Below are 11,801 nucleotides of genomic sequence, written 5' to 3' on the forward strand. Positions count from 1 at the left end.
AAACACAAAAAGTATTTGACTATAATCGAGAAAAGATTGCTATATTTTAGCCGACTCGGCCAAAGAAAAAATATAGTCGACAGTATGCTACACTGAACCATGCTATGTTTTAATGGACTAGGCAAAAACTGACTGTGTTTGACCGGCTCGACCGAACACAATATATGTTCGACTGTGTTTGAACAAACGCGTGATATTTCGACAGACTGGGCCCAAACTGGTTACATTTTGACCTACTTGACCGAAGAAAGTAGAATTCGAGTATGGTCAACTGAAGCGTGCTATATCTAAACCGACGCGACCAAAAGTGGTTAACTTTGAGCAGCTCGGCAAAAGGAGAAAGTGTTCGATAGTGTTCGACCGGATCCAAACTGACTGTAGTTCGTTCAGCTCGGCTAAGTTCGACTAGATCCAAACTGACTGTAGTTCGTTCAGCTCGGCCCTAAACAGTTCCGTTTCGACAGAGTCTACTTAAGCGTGCTGTGTTTGAACGAGGCTTGCTGTGTTTCTACCGACTCGACATAGTATGGCTGTGCTAGATCGATTAAAAGCCCTTCACAATGCGAACATGAAAAACCAGTTTTCAGTAGTCCCCGCCGCAGACCAAAAATATATCTCGCTGACTATGTTGGTTTGGATAAAACAAAATGAGGACAAACACAGGAAAAAGTCAAATTTATGAGAATCTTCGTTTCATACACGCATACAAGTTTATGCTCTCTTCAATGAGTCAGTTAAATGAACATCTGCCATCAGACGGATTTCAGCTGATGGAAACACAATTTGCATCAATGGGTAACTCACACAAGCAAATAGATCTCCTTAAACAAAAGGGATAATAGCCCTATTCATAAATGAACAGCTCCGAGAAATTTTGAAGAAACAAAATTGCCAGCGAGAAGAATGTGGATAAACCGTTTATAAGGGGCAGAAGTCAGCGTTGACAAAATGGAAAACAACCATGCGATAAATATTTTTCACCAGCTACAATGCAAGAACGTAGGAGAATAGCATGACATCTATTTAGCCTCAGATGTTCTCCTTTTAGCATGTGTGTTTGAGCAGTTCAGATCTGTTTGTCACGAAACGTATATACTGGACTGCTCCTCTCATTACGCCGCGAGCAATCTTGCAATCGACGCGTTCTTAAAAGTGTGCAGAGTGGATTTGAGACTATTAACAGAGCGCGAGCACTTGGATATAACCTCAAAATTAATCCGCGGTGGCAAATATCTTATTATGCCAAGAAATATTGGAAAGCGACCAACAAGTACACAAGCTCATTTGACCCCAATGAAAATTCAAAATTCAAAATTAACATTGATGCGAATAACCTCCACGGGGAAATCATGGAGAATTATCCACTACCACTAGAAGATTTGTCATAGTTGAAAATTTTTTACCACAAATACTGATGACTAGCTCGGATTCTCAATTGGGATACGTTGTGGAATGCGATCTCAAAATACCCGAACATTTGCAAGAATAGTTTCAAGATTTTCCCATTGCGCCTACAGAGGAATTAGTTACAATTGATATGCTCTGCACGGATCAAATCGAAATGCTTGTCCTACTGAATGTTAAGACCCTTCCCAAAGTACTAAGGCTGATGCAGACCCTATAGCCCAAGCAGAAGTATGTTCTCCACTACTTGACCCTTATTCTATATGTTCAACTTGGCATAGAAGTCAAAAAAACTCATCAAGTGCTACATGTTAAGCAAGCAAAATGGTTGGTCCTTTTGTTCAGCTCAATACCAAACTCAGAAGAAACGCAGCAAACAAGATCCAGCAGGACTTCCACAAAAATCAAGTAAACTCTCCATTCCGAAACTATGGAGTCTATGCTGACGAGCAAGAATGTTGAAATTGTAACAACCGAACTGGAGATTCTAGAAAAAACAACTAAGAGCAATATGGAATCGTTCCAAACAATCGATGATCAAATTACCACGAAATCCTTTTAAGTTTCAAGCGTGAAAGGAACTAAGCCAACTTGGTGGGGGCAGTAATTTTGAACCTCTCAAAAAAGTATATGTTTGAGCTTCATTACACAAAATTGAAACCAAACCTCGAGTTGGAATTATTGTACAGCGATACCGATAGCTTCATATATGCTGTGAAAACTGAAGTCATATATGAAGACTTCGAACTTTCCAACTACCCCTCAGAGTACCCGCTGTGTAGTGAAGAAAACAAAAAAGTCACTTAAAAATGAAAGACGAGATGGGAGGGAAAATTGCGGAGGAAATAGTAGCCCTGAATCCAAAAATCTACTGGACAAGGATGAGTTGATTGATTGTTAAGTATAAAATTTTCCTGTTTTTTCTTTTAAAAACTTACTTTTGTGAAGCTCTCGAAAAAACACCCGAATAATTTCCTTACCCAATATAATACTTGTCTACTCAAAACTGTACAAGGTTGAGTTGATTGTTTTTTAAATAGAATAGGTTCCTGCCTAGTTCACGCTTTACAAGTTTTATTTTATGAAGCTCTCGCAAGAAAAAAAAACAACCGAATACTTTCAGTACTCACTAGTAATAATTGTTGTCTTGTTTAGATCTGAATCAAAAAGATTCGGCAAAAGGAATTAAAAAGTTCGCGCAAAGAAAACTACCTCATGCCCGATTCGAAGAACGATAAAAAACTTGATAAAAAGACGCTGCGTTTGAACAATTATACAATAAAATCGAAAAAACATGAGTTATATACTGTTATAACTAACGAAAATGCGCTCTCACCTTTCGATGGTAAGCGCTACTTTCCCTTCGATGCAGTATCAACACTTCATTGCAAGGTTTCCGAAGATATTTTCTTCTTTGAGATTATAGATAACAGTTCAAAGGAAACTGAAAGTGAAATAAGGACTCAATCTTACTCTTTGTCGATTGAAAAAAGCTTGCTCGATTATGAAAAACGGGATCAAGGCTTTAACCAGCCTTAGTACAGTCCTGCAAAATTGAGAGCGTGTTCGTCAAATGACTTTCGAGGACAGCGCGCATAGCCAAAGAACTCTTTCATAAAATTTAAGGCTACTGAACGTAGAACAGTTGAAGAAAATGACTCTAGTGATACAAATTCGACCCCGGAAATATTTTGCAAACAATTAAAACTTTCAAATAGAGAGAATGATTACCATTGCTAAGCTGTTTGGGTACTTTTAAATTGAGCTTGTTCGCTTTTTTTTTAAATTGTTTGTACTGCAATAGTCGTTTTTAGGGTTAGTTTTTTTCTTTAACTGCTAAGCGGCTAAGCTTAAGTGTTTGTAGGAACGTGGACTGAATTCGATAGAACCGTGCTATGTTTCGGTCGGTTCGACCCAAACTGGTTATACTTCGACCAACTCGATCTAGGAATAAATGTGTCTAACCCCAGTGAACTTTTTTTGACATACTCTTCCCAAACTGGCTCTGCTTCAACAGACTCCGCCCGAAGAAAAATTGTGTTCGACTGTGTTCAACTTATGTGTTTTTGCTTCGACCGATTGATTCCGAACTTGCTGTTTTTGACTGAATTGACGCAAGACAAAATGTGATCGACTGTGTTCTGACGAAGCGTGTAATGTGTTGACCAAATAGATTCAAACTGGCAACGCTTGACCGACTATGTGCTATGTTTCAACCACCTGCAGTGTTCGTCCAACTATCTGCTATGTTTCAGCCTGCTATGTTTCAACCAAATCGGCCCAAACCAAATAAGTTCCGACCGACTCGACCAAAAACCAACGGCGTTGGACTGAATTCGATAGAACCGTGCTATATTTCGGTCGGTTCGACCCAAACCTGTTATATTTTGACCAACTCGACCTAGGAATAAATGTGTTTACCCTATGTGTGTTTTGTTTCTGCCTACGGTTCCCGAACTTGCTATTTTTGACCGATTCGACGCAAGACAAGTTTGTTCGACTGTGTTCTACAGAAAAAAAACTTTTCTTGGCTAACTCAAAGCAAACTGACTAGTTTCGACTGATTTCACCAACAAAGCGTGCTATGTTTAAGCCCTTTCGACTCAAACTGGCTAAGTTTTGGCCAATTTGACCAAAAAAAAAATTGGTTTGCTTTCGAACAAAGTGTGCTAACTTTCGACCAAATCGACCATAACCGGCTTTATTCGACTATTTTGACCAAAGGAAAAAGGTTCCCGACTACTTTTCACCCAAGCGTGCTATGTTTTGGCTGAATTGACAAAAACTGGCTTTTCACCCACTCGATCGGGAAAAAATGTGTTCGACTGTCTTCGACCTGTGTTTGACTCAACATGCTTTGTTTTGACCAACTCGACCCAATTTTGCTATGTTTTTTATTAACTTGACCAAAGCAAAACAAAATGTTTTCCACTATTTTCGACCCAAGTCTGATATGTTTTGACCGACTCAACTCAAACTGGCTGTGTAGCGAGCAAACATTTTTTCCACATTTTGTATACTTCATGCAATTAAAAACAACGCTTCCCATCACCAAATAGCAATAACAAGTTGAATAACTTTCTTTTGATAATACTTATTTTAAATTCACATTTCTTCGGAATTTTTAGTTTGGATGTGTCAAAAATATGATTTTTTTTTCAATACATCAATGTTTTTGTTACTTTCATTGGCAACATATCAATGCTCGGAAGTTTTCCTAAGCCAAATGTTGCTCATTTCTTGAGTTTACTAATTTTCGAAACTGTTGGACGAAATTTCAAACAAACTGTGTTTGACTAAATTTCGACCACAGTTTGTGTTTAACTTAGTGTTCGAGTATGTTTCGACCACATTTTGGGTTCGTTATTGCGGTCGACTATTTTTAGACCATACCATATGCCTTCGGTTTTCTATTAGGCTATATTTCGACCATATTATATTATCAACTTTGTGTTCGATTATGACTCAAATACCGTACCGAAAGTCGAAAGATAATTAGTCGAAGATCTCATCCCAGGAAATCAAACACACCTTAACTGTTTGCATTTGGATCCAATTTCGACGAGGTCAGTGGCCAGCCAGAAAACGAGGGACTCCCAGTCAGGACCCATCCCCTCAACTGCCTCTGCATCAGCTTTTGTTGCTGTTAATTTGTTCACATGCCATGCTAAAAAGAATCGGGCGCCAGTTTTTACCAAAACACTCGTAACCATAAATTATTCAGTAGAAACCATACTGAACTAATGACCATCGAATTGTGAAATTAGTATTGTGAAAAAAGTATTTTATTATCATCCGACCGTACATCAGTTAAATGACGTTATGGCAACGCTTAAGCTTCTATGGCGGGCGATTCGGATGCCTAATTGAGCATTTAAAAAAAAAAGCAGTTCAATCCAAATTAAAGTCAATGTCCAGCATAATAATTAGGAAGTTCCGTGTTGGCCAATTGTATAAGGCGCTTAAACTTCAATCTACGTCAAACCGACTAAGTTATATAAAAAGAAACCTCTCCGATAATTCATGCCGTATCTATCTCTGGAAATAAAACTGCTATCCACCTCGAAACTTCTCTATCTTCTGATTTGATGGTTTTGAATTAGCTAGTTGTTTTTTCATAAAATGCGAATTTAAAAACTGTATGATTTTGCTAATTTCTCGTTTTTTTTAGTTTATACCTTTCGATGTGTTATCATGAGAAACTCACAATGAATTTTTTTTTCAACAACTGTCAGAAAAAAATTAGACTTCCTGGCAATGTATGTTGATGGTTTCTAGCAGGTCTAAGGTCTTCCCCTGGCTAGATAACCTGGGTAGGTGAAACTTGAAGAATACCTTAACACGTCCTTACCTGCAATCAAAAACAAGCAAGACAACAGCCGGTATATTTCCATTTAGCAACAAGATTGATTAAAAGCGCTGCATTAGAATAATGTACGACATAATTTCTCTGTTTATTCAAATTAAACACTAATACGCCCCAAGGTTTTTTCTGTTATTAATTTTTGCATAAACAGGCACTATTGGTTAAATATCAAGATTGTTCTGATGTTTTAGCAGATAGTTCTTACTTTTGTATAAACAGGTACTAGCCAATAGTGCCTGTTTATGCAAAAATTAATAACAGAAAATACTGGCAGACAATCATAATCCTTATTCATTCAACCTTGGACTAAGATACAATTTACTGAGCAACAAGAATGACGAGTTTATTGTTGATGCTCAGCAAATTGTATCTTAGTCCAAGGTTGAATGAAATAATTAGGGTCAATTATAATATCTGAACTATGCAAACTTTCCATGACAAAATTTTTCATCACTCATTTAGGATTCAAAAATCAACCATTTCTCCAAATAAATCCGTAATCCGCTACGCGCACTGACAAACTTGAGATTAAAGTTGAATTAAAACAATTTTTTAGTGATATTATACTGTATAAAATTTGATTTACGATAGCGCATTTAGATATGTAAGTCGATTTATAAGGGAATGAATGGAATTTTACGGCAAAAAAAAAACAATTTTATGAAAAAAAATGTTTAAATTGAAATAGTTGGATTTCGGTATGGTATTAATATTTTTAAAAACTTAACAAAACTGGTTAAAATTAAATATTATTATTTTTGTTTCAGATCTGTAGAAAATCAGTGTACTCATCTCCATCAGTGGATCAGAAAATAAAATTCCCACGATTGAAGTTTTTACCGCAAATTTTTGTGGTTGAAGGGTTCTTTTTCAATTTTTGTTTAAAAAAAAGTGGGTTCACGCAGTGATGAAAAAAAGATTATGCAAAATTGTTTCAAAATATCAATTTCATTACCAACGTTTTAGCCTCAATTTTGTCAGGCAAGTATGAAAACAAAATTAAAAAATCAATCTGATGCACAAATTTTAGATATTAGTTATCCTCAACGATTAATTTTAGGCCAAGCTACAAAACGAAAAATCAGATGAGAAGAAAAGTTAGAATTTGACTTCCGCTATTTCTCTATTTTTGATTGTCCAAAAATTTTGAATATAATCTGTATATAGTCTGTATAAAATGAGTGTACAGAAAAGTCGTTGAAAGAAGACTTATTCAATTTAAATCATTTTTTAAATTCGAATCAATAGCAGAATGAAACTTGAAAAGAATTGATTTAGATTGTAAGCGTGGAGAAATTCACAATATCTCTAGGCCGGTCTCTCTCGCTAGTTCACACCGCCGCAATATGTTTCCTCTAATACTGGGGTCAGTGGGACGACTAAATCCCAGTATTGTTTACAATCCCGAAAGGGTTGAGTTGGTGGTTGGCCGCTCTGTACCGTATTTCGTTGCTCGCCCCGTGATTCGTGCTCTTCCGACTGTATCTCGACCGTCAATCAATAATCGACCGCAACAACAATTCCAATAATAAGAATGAATTAAGAAATGAATATAACCAAATACAGAGTAGCCTATAATTGGCTGGAATTTAAATTAATCGTTCAATTAAAGAAAAGCGTCTGCGGTTTATATTAACTAACTAATTGCATTCAACAGTTGTTTATTTTACAACCCTAATTATCTTCAGAGCTATCTTCTCTGAACTACACTTTAATCTCGAAAGTACTTTAGAAAGAAAAAATCACCTCACCCGATAAATTAACAACTTTCACGAAGTTGTTCCTTTAAGACTTTTTGTAACTTTTTCCAATCGACTTACTTAGTCCTCGTCAACTTTCGTTCTCCATTCGTAAAGGTCGACCAGATCGTTCGTACCTTATGGCTTTTTACCCTTAGTTTTAGTTAGAGATGCCATCTCCCTAAAAGTTTTAACATTTACTTATGTGCCTCCTACGCCGCGTTCCAGTTCGTAAATTCAGCATGATCGTATTAATTTAAATGCCAAGTTCAAAATGCCAATCAAAGCTTGCTAAACAAATTACAAATGCAACTTCAACTTAATTCAAGCTATGTTTACATATCAAAAGACCCAAGGATTTTATTTAATTTTCCCGTATCTTTTCCCTTTTTCCAAGCCTAGGATAAATTCCTAGTGACCTTAATTTCCCATTCATCATAATCCAAAAATTCCCATACGTAACCTATTCAAATTTAAACCTAATGGACCTTCAGGGTAAGCCGTTCCCTTAACCGGGGTCCAATTGAGCCAATGAAACATTCCCCAGAAGCCAATGGATTATCCTGTACATTCCTAACGTTTAGACTAATTAATTCCCCATTCCCTCATTAATTTTGCCAAATTAATATGCGACTACTTTTCTGTGCCATTGACGCATTTCTATTTATAGTTCATTCACCAAGTCAAATTGAACCCAATGTTTGTTTGGCTAACTCTTAAAAATTCCATCAATACACCATTATACATTAAGCCAAGATATTCCATCAATTTCGGAGAAAAGCCTAAATAATTCCTCATGCATGCAAATCGCTAATCCCGGATCCATCAAATAGTCAATTAACCTCCCTAATTACAAAATATATGAATTGGGCTAATTTCCGGTGCTAAATTTAAGGGTTTTGGGGCTAAAAACGTAAAAGGTCAAATAAAGTTCATCCCGGGGTCACCCGGGGTCAAATCTCCTATAATCGGTTTGAGGTCAAACGAAGGTCATACCTACCAAGTTTCATCCATATCCGACAAATACTTCCCGAGTTATCCCATTTTTAACGTCCATTATCACTTTTCCTGGAAAAGGTCAATTAGCACCGAAAAGTTCAACTGGGAACTAAGACTTACAGGGATCCTTTTTACCGGGGCGGGTCCCACTACACATAAGTACCCTAAAATCGATATGCCCTCGTGCATTATCTTTCATAATTTGCCCATTAACACCTCCAGGGGGTGATCTTCCCAAGTGCTAATAGCCCGTGCCCTTGTCACCCAATCGGGTCATTATCCTAACATACAATACACCATGTCACTATCTATCATCCCTGTAAATTTCAGCTCCCTAAGGTCATTGGGGGTTGAGAAATAGCCTCCGGAAGTCGGGTGGGGGTTTGTTTGTTTGGGGCATATATCGAGCCGGGGTGATCTTGGGGTTCCGAAACTTCAAACTTAAGATTCCCTCGCCTAGGGCTACCACATACATAAAAATGAGCTCAATCGGACATGGTCAAATCATCTCTAGTATCACCCCACTAAATTTCATAAAGTTCGCCCCAGTAGCTCCCGAGTTGGGGGAAGTTGCTGGGAGCTATTCCATTGCCTATTTTCGCTAAGGAGGGGGGTTAATTCCATGAACTTAAGCAACTACAAGTTTAATTCAACCTTAACTTAACTACTTTATTATTTACCAATCGCTCATTGAGTCGCGTACTACACATTCAATTCATCCTATTACGCGTTATTCAATTCATTGTCGCTATCATGGATTTTGAAACCTTTACCAATTTTTCCCACTACCTTAAGGCCGATTCAAAAGGGAAGGATGATATTGTCTGCCCGCTTTCCCGAAACCAACGGAAAGTCTTTCGCTTGAAGTTAAAGAAATTTTCCCTTATCGATCATACGCTATACCGAAAGGGAAAGATTGTTCTACACGACCTTAACGTCATCCCCGTGCTCCGCAACCTACACAAATTGACATTAAACCACCAGGGAAATTACCGCGAATTGCATCAAGAAGCACGTTCGAAGTATTTTATAGAGGGAGACCTCCAAAGCAAGTGTAAAGAAGTCTGCTTCGAGTGTATCATGTGCACCGAAGCCAGAATGATTTTATACGACGATGTCCCTATGGAGCACTTATCAGCCAAGACCCGCGAACGAATATGCCGGACGATTATGACACCAGTGAAGAAAGCGAAGGGAAATTGGTCGCATAAGCCTTGCGTCCCTGTCTTCATTGCCGGGAAAAACCCTATTGCCACCCAGGACTGCGATAGCGCCAACATTCGTACGCACGAACCGATTACAATTGAAGGTGCTTGTACTCTTTCTTCTTGTTTTCTGGATTGCATACACTACCTTATTACCGGGAGAATAGTACAGTCGTACCGCCTTTTACGAACCTTAGAGGATCGGCAATCGTGCGAACAAAAGCTGTTAGGCTCCTATTATTACCCTTATCACGATCCCAACAAAACAATATTATCCCGAGGAGTGAATAACTCCGACATGCACCTTCTCGCCGAAATGCTCGGAGTACATATATACGAGTACCGGGCCGACCTAAGTCCCCCTAAGTGGAGTTACATCGCGGGGAATAAGCACGGAAAAACGGAACGGAAGCCATCTACCTCCAGTACTGGATGCAATATGAGGGGGTCCATAAGGGGGAGGGGCACGTCGTCCTTATTATTGGGACGCGTCCAAAAACGTCATAAATTTATCCAAAATCCCCTTTTACTTTCACCTTTCATATTATTACATATATCCACCTCATTTTCATCTTGTTGTTTAATTTCCACCAATTTGGATATATATTATGCACATGCTTCGATTCGTTCAACTCTGACAAATATTTACTACAAATAATTACTAGCTTATAGGACGTTCGATTTTGGGCTATGCGAATCATTCTAATCTGAATCGCCGCTTACTTCAGTTGCTGTAAAACGTGAGTAGTCTTTCGGTATAAACTTTCAATAATTTGTTTTGAATATTTTGTAAACTGTATTTTTTAGCCCCTCTTTTCGATTAACTTAGAAACAACCCCCCTTTTTGTCCTATTTAGAATCAATTTCGAATCGAATATCAACGTGCCCTACAAGCAAATTTGGGTCCTTAATTTCGAAGGAGTGTGGCCTAAGGCTGTACCCTTCTTCTGATTCGAACGGCCGGAGAAAAATGACTACCACCTTCGGGTCCTCACGATTCGCGCGGCGGCCTACCTAGGAGACGTCCGTGGGACTTCGATGTGTTTCCACTATGGATATCTTACATCCACGAGGGAAAAGAAGATTACATATCCCTGAATCCAGGAAGCCCCGTCGCCCGGGAACTGATACGCCAGTTGAAGACATGGGCGAAAAAACTCGGCTCAGAACAAAAGGAATTAAAAGCCGACATTGGTGAGGTCGGGTCACTCGTTGACCTGGCCTTCGAACTTATCGATCTATTGATGTAAATATTACTCTCCAATATGTATATAATCCGATTGAATTTAAATATAAACTGCGTTTTCCGCCTATATGTGTTCAGGTAGAATCACACATTCTACAGTCTTCTCTCCTATTATCTTATTCTCCCGAATAAGGGAGCCGCGCCGCTTAATATTCCTATCTTAGATCTTAGTGTAATCGCAGACCCTTTAGTCAACTACCCCGAAATATAAAAGATACAGGTTTCTAGAGTATAGCACTAATGGATGTAAGGCCAAGCCTCGCTTGACTCGGGAAATGACTAGACCAACAATTTACTCTTCAAAGTATAACCCAGCCTCTCTCAATCATAAGTCAGGGTATACCTGTCAGGAGGTGAGATTACACAACCATATAAGTAGCACCGAATACACTGAACTTGGATATAAAACTGGCTCCTCTTGGAAAGTCGACTGGCTCCTCTCCCTCTCACTCACACTCACCCGCCTCTCTAATATCACAGGGTAGTATCCATTATCGCACTGGTCCCCACTCTTGGTCCACGTTTGGAGGCGCCTTTCCACTTGCCCCTCATGTAGCTAATCCATCTCCCTACCAGCGGGGTGCTGGTCGCATCGCTCGCGTCCGTCACTCTCGAGAGACTCACATCCTCGAAGGAAGGACTCTCGGGAACCCTTGGAGGTAGGAAAATCTGTCCGCTCAACACATCCCCGCTCGATGGTCCTTGGGGGTAACAGTTGGGTCTCGGGGCCCCCTCTCGAACTGTGGGTGGTATATGGGTGGCGGAACCTCTCGGGTTCGGGATGGGGGTGCACAACAATAAGAATCCTCGAATTCTTCGCCCCGTCGGCGTCGCATATTCAC

The sequence above is a fragment of the Symsagittifera roscoffensis genome, unplaced genomic scaffold, assembly GCF_963678635.1.
Source record: "Symsagittifera roscoffensis unplaced genomic scaffold, txSymRosc1.1 SCAFFOLD_189, whole genome shotgun sequence".
Classification (NCBI taxonomy): Eukaryota; Metazoa; Xenacoelomorpha; order Acoela; family Convolutidae; genus Symsagittifera; species Symsagittifera roscoffensis.